The sequence below is a fragment of the Scyliorhinus torazame genome, chromosome 24 (genome assembly GCF_047496885.1).
Source record: "Scyliorhinus torazame isolate Kashiwa2021f chromosome 24, sScyTor2.1, whole genome shotgun sequence".
Lineage (NCBI taxonomy): Eukaryota > Metazoa > Chordata > Chondrichthyes > Carcharhiniformes > Scyliorhinidae > Scyliorhinus > Scyliorhinus torazame.
In genome coordinates, this window is record NC_092730.1 from 20,409,709 (window position 1) to 20,425,521 (window position 15,813).

At 57.9% G+C, this 15,813-nt stretch overlaps 1 protein-coding gene across 2 annotated transcripts in view; it reads left to right on the forward strand.

Moving 5' to 3' along the window:
- Window positions 1–1,783: 1,783 nt before the first annotated feature.
- The window catches only part of LOC140399947 (RAS guanyl-releasing protein 2), a 197,946-nt gene continuing 183,916 nt past the window's right edge, over window positions 1,784–15,813 (forward strand). The window contains exon 1 of one of the 2 annotated variants that reach the window (XM_072489435.1): window positions 1,784–1,894. The gene's annotated coding sequence lies outside the window, so the exon portion shown is untranslated. Of the gene's footprint in view, window positions 1,895–1,996; window positions 2,227–15,813 lie in introns of those variants that run through there. The other variant, XM_072489434.1, reaches the window with a different exon arrangement.

Below are 15,813 nucleotides of genomic sequence, written 5' to 3' on the forward strand. Positions count from 1 at the left end.
ACTCCCTCAGTACTGACCCTCTGACAGTGCAGCACTCCCTCAGTACTGACTCTCTGACAGTGCAGCACTCCCTCAGTACTGACTCTCTGACAGTGCAGCACTCCCTCAGTACTGACCCTCTGACAGTGCGGCGCTCCCTCAGTACTGACTCTCTGACAGTGCAGCACTCCCTCAGTACTGACCCTCTGACAGTGCGGCACTCCCTCAGTACTGACTCTCTGACAGTGCAGCACTCCCTCAGTACTGACTCTCTGACAGTGCAGCACTCCCTCAGTACTGACCCTCTGACAGTGCAGCGCTCCCTCAGTACTGACTCTCTGACAGTGCAGCACTCCCTCAGTACTGACCCTCTGACAGTGCAGCGCTCCCTCAGTACTGACTCTCTGACAGTGCGGCACTCCCTCAGTACTGACTCTCTGACAGTGCAGCACTCCCTCAGTACTGACTCTCTGACAGTGCGGCACTCCCTCAGTACTGACTCTCTGACAGTGCGGCACTCCCTCAGTACTGACTCTCTGACATTGCGGCACTCCCTCAGTACTGACTCTCTGACAGTGCGGCACTCCCTCAGTACTGACTCTCTGACAGTGCGGCACTCCCTCAGTACTGACTCTCTGACAGTGCGGCACTCCCTCAGTACTGACTCTCTGACAGTGCGGCACTCCCTCAGTACTGACTCTCTGACAGTGCGGCACTCCCTCAGTACTGACTCTCTGACAGTGCGGCACTCCCTCAGTACTGACTCTCTGACAGTGCGGCACTCCCTCAGTACTGACTCTCTGACAGTGCGGCACTCCCTCAGTACTGACTCTCTGACAGTGCGGCACTCCCTCAGTACTGACTCTCTGACAGTGCGGCACTCCCTCAATACTGACTCTCTGACAGTGCAGCACTCCCTCAGTACTGACTCTCTGACAGTGCAGCACTCCCTCAGTACTGACTCTCTGACAGTGCAGCACTCCCTCAGTACTGACTCTCTGACAGTGCGGCACTCCCTCCGTACTGACTCTCTGACAGTGCGGCACTCCCTCAGTACTGACTCTCTGACAGTGCGGCACTCCCTCAGTACTGACTCTCTGACAGTGCGGCACTCCCTCAGTACTGACTCTCTGACAGTGCAGCACTCCCTCAGTACTGACTCTCTGACAGTGCAGCACTCCCTCAGTACTGACCCTCTGACAGTGCAGCACTCCCTCAGTACTGACCCTCTGACAGTGCGGCACTCCCTCAGTACTGACTCTCTGACAGTGCGGCACTCCCTCAGTACTGACTCTCTGACAGTGCGGCACTCCCTCAGTACTGACCCTCTGACAGTGCAGCACTCCCTCAGTACTGACCCTCTGACAGTGCAGCACTCCCTCAGTACTGACTCTCTGACAGTGCAGCACTCCCTCAGTACTGACCCTCTGACAGTGCAGCACTCCCTCAGTACTGACTCTCTGACAGTGCGGCACTCCCTCAATACTGACTCTCTGACAGTGCAGCACTCCCTCAGTACTGACTCTCTGACAGTGCAGCACTCCCTCAGTACTGACTCTCTGACAGTGCAGCACTCCCTCAGTACTGACTCTCTGACAGTGCGGCACTCCCTCCGTACTGACCCTCTGACAGTGCGGCACTCCCTCAGTACTGACTCTCTGACAGTGCGGCACTCCCTCCGTACTGACCCTCTGACAGTGCGGCACTCCCTCAGTACTGACCCTCTGACAGTGCAGCACTCCCTCAGTACTGACCCTCTGACAGTGCAGCACTCCCTCAGTACTGACTCTCTGACAGTGCAGCACCCACTCAGCACTCACCTCGAACTCTGAGAAAACAAGCTGTGGCGGATGTGCGTTTGAGCTTCGAAACCCTTCTCAAAGCCGGCGAAGGTGACTGCCACCAGAAAATCGAGGTCAGTGCTTTGATTTGGCAGTTGCTACGAGGCGTTGCCCTTTTAAAGATCTTGGTTTGCAGAACGGAGGCTGTGTGCGGGGAGAGAGAGAGAGCGAGAGGGAGAGAGAGAGAGAGAGAGCTTGTTGTCAGCACACTGCGCCAAACTCTCATCACTCGTCCCCAAGGCGGAGTGTGAGTGAGGGAGCTGGAAGCGACAGGGCGAGAATTGGGAACCTGCTCCGACAGACCCGGAAGACCCCGTGCGCCGTCCCGCCCGCTGGAAAGTTTGAAACTTTTCCTAGAAAACATTTTTGCCTTCACGCCAGTGACCGGTCGCGGGGCCGTGCGACGGTGAGTGTGTGGAATTATCATCGCCGGGTTAACGCTTCCCGTGTGCACACTGCTTCATTCGCTTCCCCCCCCGTCCAGCCCGCCCCCCCCCCCCCCCACCTGACTCGCTCAGCCGCCAGCCATTCGAATTTGGGGATAACACGGGAGGGGTACCAACCGTTCCCCAGCGGGGAAAATAAAACGGTTTCTGCTCTCCGCCGCCAGGTTCGAAACGGGATCGAAATTGCTGCAGGTTTCTCTTTCTGATGAAGCAACGGTTTGAGGCCGCAGTTGCCCTGGGGTAGTGCGCGGGGGCGGGGGGGGGGGGATAGGTTCGGAGGGGAAGGAGGCTGAACGGCCCGGGTCCTCGTACCCCGGCGGAGGGGTCCATTTCACCGTGGCTCTGTCAGCAGCCCACCCGCCCAGTCTCGACCCCCCCTGCCCACCCACCCCCACCCCGTTCCATCACTGCCAGCCGTTACCCGGGGTGCACGCACCCCACATTCCAAACCGACACGTCCCGGACGCCAGCGCGGGGGGGTGGGGGCGCCGAGCATCCGGGGGCGGGGGGGGGGGGGGGGGGGTGGCTGGTGGGTTAGTCCTCCCCGGGGTCCTTTCATCCCCTCGACCCCACGCCAGTCCGAACCCGAGGTTGCAGGTGGTGATGGGATTGCAGGGCGGTGCGGTCCTGCTGTCCATCGCTCGGCTCCAGTTGGAGGCAGAGGGTGTTTTTGGGGGCGAGGGGGGAGGGGTGCGTGGGGGGTTGCTGTTAGGGTTGCGGGGGTCCGTTGCTGCCTCGGCCGGGTGGGGGTACATGCCTGGGGAGTCTCTAACACCAGGAACATAAATGCGGCCAACCTGTGAGGTGCTGATGGGGAATCGAGAGGGGATTAAATAGCAGTTCATCAGTCAGGGAGATCACTGCAGCGCTCCCTCAGTACTGACCCTCTGACAGTGCAGCACTCCCTCAGTACTGACCCTCTGACAGTGCAGCACTCCCTCAGTACTGACCCTCTGACAGTGCGGCGCTCCCTCAGTACTGACCCTCCGACAGTGCAGCACTCCCTCAGTACTGACCCTCTGACAGTGCAGCACTCCCTCAGTACTGACCCTCTGACAGTGCAGCACTCCCTCAGTACTGACCCTCTGACAGTGCAGCACTCCCTCAGTACTGACCCTCTGACAGTGCGGCGCTCCCTCAGTACTGACCCTCTGACAGTGCAGCACTCCCTCAGTACTGACCCTCTCACAGTGCAGTACTCCCTCAGTACTGACCCTCTGACAGTGCAGCACTCCCTCAGTACTGACCCTCTGACAGTGCAGCACTCCCTCAGTACTGACCCTCTGACAGTGCAGCACTCCCTCAGTACTGACCCTCCGACAGTGCAGCACTCCCTCAGTACTGACCCTCTGACAGTGCGGTGCTCCCTCAGTACTGACCCTCTGACAGTGCAGCACTCCCTCAGTACTGATCCTCCGACAGTGCAGCACTCCCTCAGTACTGACCCTCTGACAGTGCTGCACTCCCTCAGTACTGACCCTGTGACAGTGCAGCACTCCCTCAGTACTGACCCTCTAACAGTGCAGCACTCTCTCAGTACTGACCCTCTGACAATGCAGCACTCCCTCAGTACTGACCCTCTGACAGTGCAGCACTCCCTCAGTATTGACCCTCTGACAGTGCAGCACTCCCTCAGTACTGACCCTCCGACAGTGCAGCACTCCCTCAGTACTGACCCTCTGACAGTACAGCACTCCCTCAGTACTGACCCTCCGACAGTGCAGCACTCCCTCAGTACTGACCCTCTGACAGTGCAGCACTCCCTCAGTACTGACCCTCTGACAGTGCAGCACTCCCTCAGTACTGACCCTCTGACAGTGCGGCACTCCCTCAGTACTGACCCTCCGACAGTGCAGCACTCCATCAGTACTGACCCTCTGACAGTGCAGCACTCCCTCAGTACTGACCCTCTGACAGTGCAGCACTCCCTCAGTACTGACCCTCTGACAGTGCAGCACTCCCTCAGTACTGACTCTCTGACAGTGCAGCACTCCCTTAGTACTGATCCTCCGACAGTGCAGCACTCCCTCAGTACTGACCCTCTGACAGCGCAGCGCTCCCTCAGTACTGACCCTCTGACAGTGCAACACTCCCTCAGTACTGACCCACTGACAGTGCGGCACTCCCTCAGTACTGACCCTCTGACAGTGCAGCACTCCCTCAGTACTGACTCTCCGACAGTGCAGCACTCCCTCAGTACTGACTCTCCGACAGTGCGGCACTCCCTCAGTACTGACCATCTGACAGTGCGGCACTCCCTCAGTACTGAAACTCTGACAGTGCAGCACTCCCTCAGTACTGACCCTCTGAGAGTGCAGCGCTCCCTCAGTACTGACCCTCTGACAGTGCAGCACTCTCTCAGTACTGACCCCTTGACAGTGCAGCACTCCCTCAGTACTGACCCTCTGATAGTGTACTCCGTCAGTACTGACCCTCTGACAGTGCAGCACTCACTCAGTACTGACCCTCTGACAGTGCAGCGCTCCCTCAGTACTGACCCTCAGACTGTGCAGCACTCCCTCAGGACTGACCCTCAGACAGTGCAGCACTCCCTCAGGACTGACCCTCTGACAGTGCATAACACCCCCAGAACTGACCCTCTGACAGTGCAGCACTCCCTCAGTACTGACTCTCCGACAGTGCGGCACTCCCTCAGTACTGACCATCTGACAGTGCGGCACTCCCTCAGTACTGACCCTCTGACAGTGCAGCGCTCCCTCAGTACTGACCCTCTGACAGCGCGGCACTCCCTCAGAACTGACCCTCTGACAGTGCAGCACTCCCTCAGTACTGACCCTCTGACAGTGCTGTACTCCCTCAGTACTGACCCTCTGACAGTGCAGCACTCCCTCAGTACTGACCCTCTGACAGTGCAGCGCTCCCTCAGTACTGACCCTTTGACAGTGCGGCGCTCCCTCAGTACTGACCCTCTGACAGTGCGGCACTCCCTCAGTACTGACCCTCTGACAGTGCGTCACTCCCTCAGTACTGACCCTCTGACAGAGCGGCACTCCCTCAGTACTGAGCCTCTGACAGTGCAGCACTCCCTCAGTACTGACCCTCTGACAGTGCAGCACTCCCTCAGTACTGACTCTCTGACAGTGCGGCACTCCCTCAGTGCTGACCCTCTGACAGTGCGTCACTCCCTCAGTACTGACCCTCTGACAGAGCGGCACTCCCTCAGTACTGAGCCTCTGACAGTGCAGCACTCCCTCAGTACTGACCCTCTGACAGTGCAGCACTCCCTCAGTACTGACTCTCTGACAGTGCGGCACTCCCTCAGTGCTGACCCTCTGACAGTGCAGCACTCCCTCAGTACTGACTCTCTGACATTGCCGCACTCCCTCAGTACTGACCCCCTGACAGTGCAGCACTCCCTCAGTACTGACCCTCTGACAGTGCAGCACTCCCTCAGTACTGACCCTCTGACAGTGCAGCACTCCCTCAGTACTGACCCTCTGACAGTGCAGCACTCCTTCGGTACTGACCCTCTGACAGTGAGGCACTCCCTCAGTACTGACCCTCTGACAGTGCAGCACTCCCTCAGTACTGACCCTCTGACATGCAGCACTCCTTCGGTACTGACCCTCTGATAGTGAGGCACTCCCTCAGTACTGACCCTCTGACAGTGCAGCACTCCCTCAGTACTGACCCTCTGACATGCAGCCCTCCCTCAGTACTGACCCTCTGACAGTGCAGCACTCCCTCAGTACTGACCCTCTGACAGTGTGGCGCTCCCTCAGTACTGACCCTCTGAGAGTGCAGCACTCCCTCAGTACTGACCCTCTGACAGTGCGGCTCTCCCTCAGTACTGACCCTCTGACAGTGCGGCACTCACTCAGTACTGACTCTTTGACAGTGCAGCACTCCCTCAGTACTGACCCTCTGACAGTGCAGCTCTCCCTCAGTACTGACTCTTTGACAGTGCAGCACTCCCTCAGTACTGACCCTCTGACAGTGCAGCTCTCCCTCAGTACTGACTCTTTGACAGTGCGGCACTCCCTCAGTACTGACCCTCTGACAGTGCAGCTCTCCCTCAGTACTGACCCTCTGACAGTGCAGCACTCCCTCAGTACTGACCCTCTGACAGTGCAGCACTCCCTCAGTACTGACTCTTTGACAGTGCAGCACTCCCTCAGTACTGACCCTCTGACAGTGCGGCACTCCCTCATTACTGACCCTCTGACAGTGCAGCACTCCCTCTGTACAGATCCTCTGACAGTGCGGCACTCCCTCAGTACAGATCCTCTGACAGTGCGGCACTCCCTCAGTACTGACCCTCTGACAGCACAGCCGCCCTCAGTACTGACCCTCTGACAGTACAGGGCTCCCTCAGTACTGACCTCATGACAGTACAGTCACCCTCAGTACTGACCCTCTGACAGTGCAGCACTCCCTCAGTACTGACCCTATGACAGTGCAGCACTCCCTCATTACTGACCCTCTGACAGTGCAGCACTCCCTCAGTACTGACTCTTTGACAGTGCAGCACTCCCTCAGTACTGACCCTCTGACAGTGCAGCACTCCCTCAGTACTGACCCTCTGACAGTACAGCACTCCCTTAGTACTGGCCCTCTATCAGTGCAGCACTCACTCAGTACTGACCTTCTGACAGTGCAGCACTCCCTCAGTACTGACCCTCTGACAGTGCAGCACTCCCTCAGTACTGACCCTCTGACAGTGCGGAGCTCCCTCAGTACTGGCCCTCTGACAGTACAGCCGCCCTCAGTACTGACCCTCTGACAGTACTGTCCTCAGTACTGACCCTCTGTCAGCGCAGCACTCCCTCAGTACTGACCCTCTGACAGTGCAGCGCTCCCTCAGTACTGACCCTCTGACAGTGCAGCGCTCCCTCAGTACTGACCCTCTGACAGTGCTGCACTCCCTCAGTACTGACCCTCTGACAGTGCAGCACTCCCTCAGTACTGACCCTCTGACAGTGCAGCGCTCCCTCAGTACTGACCCTCTGACAGTGCAGCACTCCCTCAGTACTGACCCTCTGACAGTGCAGCGCTCCCTCAGTACTGACCCTCTGACAGTGCAGCACTCCCTCAGTACTGACCCTCTGACAGTGCAGCACTCCCTCAGTACTGACTCTCTGACAGTGCAGCACTCCTTCGGTACTGACCCTCTGATAGTGAGGCACTCCCTCAGTACTGACCCTCTGACAGTGCAGCACTCCCTCAGTACTGACCCTCTGACAGTGCAGCACTCCCTGAGTACTGACCCTCTGACAGTGCAGCACTCCCTCAGTACTGACCCTCTGACAGTGCGGCACTCCCTCAGTACTGACCCTCTGACAGTGCAGCTCTCCCTCAATACTGGCTCTTTGACAGTGCAGTGCTCCCTCAGTACTGACCCTCTGGCAGTGCAGCACACCCTCAGTACTGACCCTCTGACAGTGCAGTGCTCCCTCAGTACTCAACTCTGACAGCACGGTGCTCCCTCACTTCTGACTCTCTGACAGTGCAGCACTCCCTCAGTACTGACCCTCTGACATTGCAGCGCTCCCTCAGTACTGACCCTCTGACAGTGCAGCGCTCCCTCAGTACTGACCCTCTGACAGTGCAGCACTCCCTCACTACTGACACTCTGACAGTGCGGCGCTCCCTCAGTACTGACCCTCTGACAATGCAGCACTCAGTCAGTACTGACCCTCTGACAGTGCAGCACTCCCTCAGTACTGACACTCTGACAGTGCAGCACTCCCTCAGTACTGACCCTCTGACAGTGCAGCAATCCCTCAGTACTGACCCTCTGACAGTGCAGCACTCCCTCAGTACTGACCCTCTGACAGTGCAGCACTCCCTCAGTACTGACCTACTGACAGTGCGGCACTCCCTCAGTACTGACCTCTGACAGTGCAGCACTCCCTACGTACTGACCCTCTGACAGTGCAGCAATCCCTCAGTACTGACCCTCTGACAGTGCAGCACTCCCTCAGTACTGACCCTCTGACAGTGCAGCACTCCCTCAGTACTGACCTACTGACAGTGCGGCACTCCCTCAGTACTGACCTCTGACAGTGCAGCACTCCCTACGTACTGACCCTCTGACAGTGCAGCACTCCCTCAGTACTGACTCTTTGACAGTGCAGCACTCCCTCAGTACTGACCCTCTGACAGTGCGGCACTCCCTCATTACTGACCCTCTGACAGTGCAGCACTCCCTCTGTACAGATCCTCTGACAGTGCGGCACTCCCTCAGTACAGATCCTCTGACAGTGCGGCACTCCCTCAGTACTGACCCTCTGACAGCACAGCCGCCCTCAGTACTGACCCTCTGACAGTACAGGGCTCCCTCAGTACTGACCTCATGACAGTACAGTCACCCTCAGTACTGACCCTCTGACAGTGCAGCACTCCCTCAGTACTGACCCTATGACAGTGCAGCACTCCCTCATTACTGACCCTCTGACAGTGCAGCACTCCCTCAGTACTGACTCTTTGACAGTGCAGCACTCCCTCAGTACTGACCCTCTGACAGTGCAGCACTCCCTCAGTACTGACCCTCTGACAGTACAGCACTCCCTTAGTACTGGCCCTCTATCAGTGCAGCACTCACTCAGTACTGACCTTCTGACAGTGCAGCACTCCCTCAGTACTGACCCTCTGACAGTGCAGCACTCCCTCAGTACTGACCCTCTGACAGTGCGGAGCTCCCTCAGTACTGGCCCTCTGACAGTACAGCCGCCCTCAGTACTGACCCTCTGACAGTACTGTCCTCAGTACTGACCCTCTGTCAGCGCAGCACTCCCTCAGTACTGACCCTCTGACAGTGCAGCGCTCCCTCAGTACTGACCCTCTGACAGTGCAGCGCTCCCTCAGTACTGACCCTCTGACAGTGCTGCACTCCCTCAGTACTGACCCTCTGACAGTGCAGCACTCCCTCAGTACTGACCCTCTGACAGTGCAGCGCTCCCTCAGTACTGACCCTCTGACAGTGCAGCACTCCCTCAGTACTGACCCTCTGACAGTGCAGCGCTCCCTCAGTACTGACCCTCTGACAGTGCAGCACTCCCTCAGTACTGACCCTCTGACAGTGCAGCACTCCCTCAGTACTGACTCTCTGACAGTGCAGCACTCCTTCGGTACTGACCCTCTGATAGTGAGGCACTCCCTCAGTACTGACCCTCTGACAGTGCAGCACTCCCTCAGTACTGACCCTCTGACAGTGCAGCACTCCCTGAGTACTGACCGTCTGACAGTGCAGCACTCCCTCAGTACTGACCCTCTGACAGTGCGGCACTCCCTCAGTACTGACCCTCTGACAGTGCAGCTCTCCCTCAATACTGGCTCTTTGACAGTGCAGCACTCCCTCAGTACTGACCCTCTGGCAGTGCAGCACACCCTCAGTACTGACCCTCTGACAGTGCAGTGCTCCCTCAGTACTCAACTCTGACAGCACGGTGCTCCCTCACTTCTGACTCTCTGACAGTGCAGCACTCCCTCAGTACTGACCCTCTGACATTGCAGCGCTCCCTCAGTACTGACCCTCTGACAGTGCAGCGCTCCCTCAGTACTGACCCTCTGACAGTGCAGCACTTCCTCACTACTGACACTCTGACAGTGCGGCGCTCCCTCAGTACTGACCCTCTGACAATGCAGCACTCAGTCAGTACTGACCCTCTGACAGTGCAGCACTCCCTCAGTACTGACACTCTGACAGTGCAGCACTCCCTCAGTACTGACCCTCTGACAGTGCAGCAATCCCTCAGTACTGACCCTCTGACAGTGCAGCACTCCCTCAGTACTGACCCTCTGACAGTGCAGCACTCCCTCAGTACTGACCTACTGACAGTGCGGCACTCCCTCAGTACTGACCTCTGACAGTGCAGCACTCCCTACGTACTGACCCTCTGACAGTGCAGCACTCCCTCAGTACTGACTCTTTGACAGTGCAGCACTCCCTCAGTTCTGACCCTCTGACAGTACAGCCGCCCTCAGTACTGACCCTCTGACGGTGCAGTGCTCCCTCAGTCCTCAAATATGACAGCACGGTGCTCCCTCAATTCTGACTCTCTGACAGTGCAGCACTCCCTCAGTACTGACGCTCTGACAGTGCGGCACTCCCTCAGTACTGACTCTTTGACAGTGCAGCACTCCCTCAGTTCTGACCCTCTGACAGTACAGCCGCCCTCAGTACTGACCCTCTGACAGTGCGGCACTCCCTCAGTACTTACCCTCTGACAGTACAGGACTCCCTCAGTACTGACCGTCTGACAGTACTGTCCTCAGTACTGACCCTCTGACAGTGCAGCGCTCCCTCAGTACTGACCCTCTGACAGTGCAGCACTCCCTCACTACTGACCCTCTGACAGTGCAGCACTCCCTCAGTACTGACCCACTGACAGTGCGGCACTCCCTCAGTACTGACCCTCTGACAGTGCAGCACTCCCTCAGTACTCACCCTCTGACAGTGCAGCACTCCCTCCGTAGTGACCCTCTGACAGTGCGGCACTCCCTCAGTACTGACACCCTGACAGTGCAGCACTCCCTCAGTACTGACCCTCTGACAGTGCAGCACTCCCTCAGAACTGGCCCCTCTGACAGTGCAGCACTCCCTCAGTACTGACCCTCTGACAGTGCGGCACTCCCTCAGTACTGACCCACTGACAGTGCGGCACTCCCTCAGTACTGAACCTCTGACAGTGCACCACTCCCTCAATACTTACCCTCTGACAGTGCGGCACTCCTTCAGTACTGACCCTCTGACAGTGCGGCACTCCTTCAGTACTGACCCTCTGACAGTGCACCACTCCCTCAGTACTGACCCTCTGACAGTGCAGCACTCCCTCAGTAGTGACCCTCTGACAGTGCAGCGCTCCCTCAGTACTGACCCTCTGACAGTGCAGCACTCCCTCACTACTGACCCTCTGACAGTGCAGCACTCCCTCAGTACTGACACACTGACAGTGCGGCACTCCCTCAGTACTGACCCTCTGACAGTGCAGCACTCCCTCAGTACTCACCCTCTGACAGTGCAGCACTCCCTCCGTACTGACCCTCTGACAGTGCGGCACTCCCTCAGTACTGACACTCTGACAGTGCAGCACTCCCTCAGTACTGACCCTCTGACAGTGCGGCACTCCCTCAGTACTGACCCTCTGACAGTGCAGCACTCCCTCAGTACTGACCCTCTGACAGTGCAGCACTCCCTCCGTACTGACCCTCTGACAGTGCGGCACTCCCTCAGTACTGACCCTCTGACAGTGCAGCACTCCCTCAGTACTGACCCTCTGACAGTGCAGCACTCCCTCAGTACTGACCCTCTGAAAGTACAGCCGCCCTCAGTACTGACCCTCTGACAGTGCGGCACTCCCTCAGTACTGACCCTCTGACAGTGCGGCACTCCCTCAGTACCTACCCTCTGACAGTACAGCCGCCCTCAGTACTGACCCTCTGACAGTGCGGCACTCCCTCAGTACTTACCCTCTGACAGTACAGGACTCCCTCAGTACTGACCTCGTGACAGTACAGCCGCCCTCAGTACTGACCCTCTGACAGTGCGGCGCTCCCTCAGTACTGATGCTCTGACAGTCCAGCACTACCTCAGTACTGACCCTCTGACAGTGCAGCACTCCCTCAGTACTGACCCTCTGTCAGCGCAGCACTCCCTCAGTACTGATGCTCTGACAGTCCAGCACTCCCTCAGTACTGACCCTCTGACAGTGCAGCACTCCCTCAGTACTGACCCTCTGACAGTGCAGCACTCCCTCAGTACTGACCCTCTGACAGTGCAGCGCTCCCTCAGTACTGACCCTCTGACAGTGCAGCACTCCCTCAGTACTGACCCTCTGACAGTGCAGCACTCCCTCAGTACTCACCCTCTGACAGTGCAGCACTCCCTCCGTACTGACCCTCTGACAGTGCGGCACTCCCTCAGTACTGACACTCTGACAGTGCAGCACTCCCTCAGTACTGACCCTCTGACAGTGCGGCACTCCCTCAGTACTGACCCTCTGACAGTGCAGCACTCCCTCAGTACTGACCCTCTGACAGTGCAGCACTCCCTCCGTACTGACCCTCTGACAGTGCGGCACTCCCTCAGTACTGACCCTCTGACAGTGCAGCACTCCCTCAGTACTGACCCTCTGACAGTGCAGCACTCCCTCAGTACTGACCCTCTGAAAGTACAGCCGCCCTCAGTACTGACCCTCTGACAGTGCGGCACTCCCTCAGTACTGACCCTCTGACAGTGCGGCACTCCCTCAGTACCTACCCTCTGACAGTACAGCCGCCCTCAGTACTGACCCTCTGACAGTGCGGCACTCCCTCAGTACTTACCCTCTGACAGTACAGGACTCCCTCAGTACTGACCTCGTGACAGTACAGCCGCCCTCAGTACTGACCCTCTGACAGTGCGGCGCTCCCTCAGTACTGATGCTCTGACAGCCCAGCACTACCTCAGTACTGACCCTCTGACAGTGCAGCACTCCCTCAGTACTGACCCTCTGTCAGCGCAGCACTCCCTCAGTACTGATGCTCTGACAGTCCAGCACTCCCTCAGTACTGACCCTCTGACAGTGCAGCACTCCCTCAGTACTGACCCTCTGACAGTGCAGCACTCCCTCAGTACTGACCCTCTGACAGTGCAGCGCTCCCTCAGTACTGACCCTCTGACAGTGCAGCACTCCCTCAGTACTGACCCTCTGACAGTGCAGCACTCCCTCAGTACTGACCCTCTGACAGTGCGGCACTCCCTCAGTACTGACCCTCTGGCAGTGCAGCACTCCCTCAGTACTGACCCTCTGACAGTGCAGCACTCCCTCAGTACTGACCTTCTGACAGTGCAGCACTCCCTCAGTACCTACCCTCTGACAGTGCAGTGCTCCCTCAGTACTCAACTCTGACAGCACGGTGCTCCCTCAATTCTGACTCTCTGACAGTGCAGCACTCCCTCAGTACTGACCCTCTAACAGTGCAGCGCTCCCTCAGTACTGACCCTCTGACAGTGCAGCACTCCCTCAGTACCTACCCTCTGACAGTGCAGTGCTCCCTCAGTACTGACCTTCTGACAGTGCAGCACTCCCTCAGTACCTACCCTCTGACAGTGCAGTGCTCCCTCAGTACTCAACTCTGACAGCACGGTGCTCCCTCAATTCTGACTCTCTGACAGTGCAGCACTCCCTCAGTACTGACCCTCTGACAGTGCAGCACTCCCTCAGTACTGACCTTCTGACAGTGCAGCACTCCCTCAGTACCTACCCTCTGACAGTGCAGTGCTCCCTCAGTACTCAACTCTGACAGCACGGTGCTCCCTCAATTCTGACTCTCTGACAGTGCTGTACTCCATCAGTACTGACCCTCTGACAGTGCAGCGCTCCCTCAGTACTGACCCTCTGACAGTGCAGCACTCCCTCACTACTGACCCTCTGACAGTGCGGCGCTCCCTCAGTACTGACCCTCTGACAATGCAGCACTCAGTCAGTACTGACCCTCTGACAATGCAGCACTCCCTCAGTACTGACCTTCTGACAGTGCAGCACTCCCTCAGTACTGACCCTCTGACAGTGCAGCACTCCCTCAGTACTGACCCACTGACAGTGCGGCACTCCCTCAGTACTGACCCTCTGACAATGCAGCACCCTCTCAGTACTGACCCTCTGTCCGCGCAGCGCTCCCTCAGCACTGATGCTCTGACAGTGCGGCACTCCCTCAGTACTGACCCTCTGACAGTTCAGCACTCCCTCAGTACTGACCCTCTAACAGTGCAGCGCTCCATCAGTACTGACCCTCTGACAGTGCAGCGCTCCCTCAGTACTGACCCTCTGACAGTGCAGCACTCCCTCACTACTGACCCTCTGACAGTGCAGCACTCCCTCAGTACTGACCCTCTGACAGTGCAGCACTCCCTCAGTACTGACCCACTGACAGTGCGGCACTCCCTCAGTACTGACCCTCTGACAGTGCAGCACTCCCTCCGTACTGACCCTCTGATAGTGCAGCACTCCCTCAGTACTGACTCTTTGACAGTGCAGCACTCCCTCAGTACTGACCCTCTGACAGTGCGGCACTCCCTCAGTACTTACCCTCTGACAGTACAGGACTCCCTCAGTACTGACCTCCTGACAGTACAGCCGCCCTCAGCACTGACCCTCTGACAGTGCGGCACTCCCTCAGTACTTACCCTCTGACAGTACAGGACTCCCTCAGTACTGACCCTCTGACAGTGCAGCACTCCCTCAGTACTGACCCTCTGTCAGCGCAGCACTCCCTCAGTACTGATGCTCTGACAGTCCAGCACTCCCTCAGTACTGACCCTCTGACAGTGCAGCACTCCCTCAGTACTGACCCTCTGACAGTGCAGCACTCCCTCAGTACTGACCCTCTGACAGTGCAGCACTCCCTCAGTACTGACCCTCTGACAGTGCGGCACTCCCTCAGTACTGACCCTCTGACAGTGCAGCACTCCCTCAGTACTGGCACTCTGACAGTGCAGCACTCCCTCAGTACTGACCCTCTGACAGTGCGGCACTCCCTCAGTACTGACCCACTGACAGTGCGGCACTCCCTCAGTACTGAACCTCTGACAGTGCACCACTCCCTCAATACTGACCCTCTGACAGTGCGGCACTCCTTCAGTACTGACCCTCTGACAGTGCGGCACTCCTTCAGTACTGACCCTCTGACAGTGCGGCACTCCCTCAGTACTGACCCTCTGACAGTGCAGCACTCCCTCAGTAGTGACCCTCTGACAGTGCGGCACTCCCTCAGTACTGACCCTCTGACAGTGCAGCACTCCCTCAGTACTGACCCTCTGACAGTGCAGCACTCCCTCAGTACTGACCCTCTGAAAGTACAGCCGCCCTCAGTACTGACCCTCTGACAGTGCGGCACTCCCTCAGTACTGACCCTCTGACAGTGCCGCACTCCCTCAGTACTGACCCTCTGACAGTACAGCCGCCCTCAGTACTGACCCTCTGACAGTGCGGCACTCCCTCAGTACTTACCCTCTGACAGTACAGGACTCCCTCAGTACTGACCTCGTGACAGTACAGCCGCCCTCAGTACTGACCCTCTGACAGTGCGGCGCTCCCTCAGTACTGATGCTCTGACAGTCCAGCACTACCTCAGTACTGACCCTCTGACAGTGCAGCACTCCCTCAGTACTGACCCTCTGTCAGCGCAGCACTCCCTCAGTACTGATGCTCTGACAGTCCAGCACTCCCTCAGTACTGACCCTCTGACAGTGCAGCACTCCCTCAGTACTGACCCTCTGACAGTGCAGCACTCCCTCAGTACTGACCCTCTGACAGTGCAGCGCTCCCTCAGTACTGACCCTCTGACAGTGCAGCACTCCCTCAGTACTGACCCTCTGACAGTGCAGCACTCCCTCAGTACTGACCCTCTGACAGTGCGGCACTCCCTCAGTACTGACCCTCTGACAGTGCAGCACTCCCTCAGTACTGACCCTCTGACAGTGCAGCACTCCCTCAGTACCTACCCTCTGACAGTGCAGTGCTCCCTCAGTACTCAACTCTGACAGCACGGTGCTCCCTCAATTCTGACTCTCTGACAGTGCAGCACTCCCTCAGTACTGACCC